We start from the raw sequence: 3,271 nt of genomic DNA, 5'->3' as shown, positions 1-3,271 counted from the left end.
AATTATAATAAAAAATTGAATTAAAAAATTACACAAAAATAAGAATATTAAATAGTTTGTTTGGTATTAATAGCGATATATATTTGTCAAATTTTTATGATATCTTCAAATTTATATTTTATTTATAAATAAAAACATCATCGTTTTTTCAAAATCACATAAAACCATACTATAATATCAACTGAGATAAAGAATAAAATAAAATATTAAAATCAAGATGTATATCTCGCTGCATTGCTTGAGTAACCTTCTAATATATTAAAATGTAACTCTCGTTTTATGATCGTGAATTTACTTTTGACAATATGTAATCATTCTTATTATTTATAGCCGTTGGATTGAACTAAGGTATATAGATGGTTTCGATGAGAGTTCACTAGTTCTCTTATTTCTAGTGTTCTCCATTCTAAGAAAATTAAACGGTCACAGGAAAGATGGAGATGAGATGGTGAATAATCATTATATCGTAAGAAAGTATCTCGGTTTTTCGTAGGATTCTAAAGTAAGAGAAGTAGAGCTTGGTATGATTTTTCCGATTTTTTTTTATCAAAAGCAATTGTTTGAGATAGATAGGTTTTTGGACCAAGTAACTTTCGTGCTTTATACTGATGTATTCTTTGGCTTGTGGTGTGCTTTTCAGTTTATCTTTATTAATTTAATAGCTTTTCGTTGTTCCAAGAGACAAAAGAAGAATAAAGAAGACGAGTTTGGAAAAGCTGACTTTTCAGCATGCTATGTTTCCGTTAATTCTTAATATTCTTTACCGTTAGAAACTAGTTCATAATAACTGTAAAAGTAACTAAATCCGAGTTTCAATGAAATTCGCAATAATATGGAACTTATATCTTTGATTTAAATGAAACACATTAATACCTCTATGTACTCTCAACCTTGATACTATATATCATGTTTGTGATCAACATTAGGATAGCATCAATAATACAAATTTTCAAGATAAACAAGAATCCAACAATCAAATGATGAATGACCAAGTCATATTTATTGCAGAACAAATGTCTATCGTGTCAAAACTATATGTAACACCCGTACTTTTCTAAGTCATTCATATTTTGCAAGTTGGGAAGTTTCATAGGTCTCGATGCTCTTTTGTTTATTGAGCTCCCAAAATGCTAGATTTACCCCTTTATTTCCTTGAATTTGTTTCGATAGTTTTTGGTGGCGAAAAAAAGTGAAAGTTGTGTAATTTAGTTATTCGGGATACTTTTCGAGCAGTTCGAGCCTCGTGGAAAGTAGGCTACACTACTAGAATGTTGACTCGAAGAAATCATGTCATTGGGTTTAGAAACATAGGGACAGGCAGCATTTGGGGTGGCCTATGCCGCATGTGAATGTTGCCCATAAACAGGTTAAGAGTGTGTCAGGAAGCCGCCCAGGCGGGAAACATGTGACTTGTTTGGGTACGAGGGACTTGGTCGGAGCATGCATACGATGTGACTTTTTCTTATTTGTTGATAAGGCTGATCTTTTTGCCTTGCTGTCCAACTTTAACGTGTATCTTCATCTGATTTTTTGATCATTGCATGTTTGTACTCCTTATTTCAGCTTCTGAAAGTGACGTACATGTTTGTTAACCTAACCCATCCTTTTATATGCATAGGGAAAAATAAATGAAGTATGGTACTAATAAAATAGCACTTTAAAACTTAGTTTGTCTGAGATGTCAAACATGTTTCATACAAGGACAAGAGTTAGTGAGCCAAACTTGCCGATTAAGTTTACACTCCGAAATCGGTTTGTCAGAAATAGTATTTGTCTAACTACTTTGACTTTATCTTGTATTGATCATCTTTCGGCTAGATGGCAAAAAATCTGCTTTGGTAACAATCTTGACTTCTCTTCAACTAGTATTTAATTTTGTTGAAAGTCTTTTGTTCTTGGATTAATACAGATAACTACAGTACTATTACAAAGGAAAAATCCTATATATTTTCTTTTTGAAATACAAGTTATACTTCGGATTCCATATACTACAACCTGAAACAGATCCAGATGCTAAATCCGAAGTAATATCTGTTGCCAATTCATATACATATTCTGAAAGATTTGGTTATACAATGTTAATCCAAATTGTTCTAAGACTGATATCTAAGAATTCTAGTGTTATCGGATATATTTCTATTATTATCAAATCAAATGATTGAGACAAATAGTAATTTTTTTAATCTTGGCGATTGACTTGATAAAATTCTTTTGGTGATTGTAGCGACACAAGATTGTAATCCAAACTTTAGATTTGGTTTAAATTAATAGGCTGTCATGTACCTTCTACTATTTGATGTAAACGCCTTTATATTTCCTTCATTGGGTGAAAACTATGCTATTGCAATTATTCCATTTTATTTAGCGGTTAAAATTCCCTCTTATTTTTAGGGGTGTTACAAGTTGGTATCAGAGCTCTAGTTTAAGTGAACTAGGTATAAGCTGAAGATACCTAGACTTAAGTTGAACTTTTAAGTGCTGTAAGATGTAGGTAGAAGTCTTAAAATAGGAGAGCTAAAGGTTTGATGAAAATGCACTAATTAAGATTTTATGATGACGGTAACAAGAATTCTTATGTGAAATATATTCAATATTTCATGTGACCGATGCTATTATGAATATATTGACGTGATCATGCTTGAAAATTGTTATTATTATGATGATTAATGGATGAAATAGTACATTTCAATTGTTAATCATGTATCGATTTAACTAATGCGTTCATTATTATGTGTATGGCGGCCTCTAATGGTGAATACAAGAAGAAGAACATTGGTCCAACAAGAGGGTCAAGAAGGGAGTATGACAGCTTCAGACGCAAGCAGAAGGACCCAATAACGCTCTACCTCCTACATTGTCGTCATTGTTATGGGGAAGAGTTGAGCATGTGCCAAAAGTAACATTGGCTTATACCAACCCATTTATTTAAGAGGTGATCTCTCAGACAGAGTTAATGGCAAGTGTGATATAAATGATGGATTCATCTATTGAATGACAACATGAGATGTTTGTAAAGTTGCTAGAGGACGGAGGTGAAATCAACCTAAGGGCTGAAGGAGTTGAGGAGAATGCTATTGGGGGTTTGTTGATCCTCTCTCTCAGTGATTTGATGATAATCCCTTTTTCCTTTCGATGTATTTTTGTGTTTCTGTACTTTCAGTTTCAGCGATCAATACACTGAGCATGTTCAGTGATCGCTGAAGAACTCGCTTTGTAATTCATTCAGAGACAACGATACTTCAAGAAAACAACACTCACACCAAAGATCCTT

The sequence above is a fragment of the Cynara cardunculus genome (assembly GCF_001531365.2).
Source record: "Cynara cardunculus var. scolymus isolate 2C chromosome LG 3, CcrdV1, whole genome shotgun sequence".
NCBI lineage: Eukaryota > Viridiplantae > Streptophyta > Magnoliopsida > Asterales > Asteraceae > Cynara > Cynara cardunculus.
Note: the sequence above shows the minus strand (reverse complement) of the source record.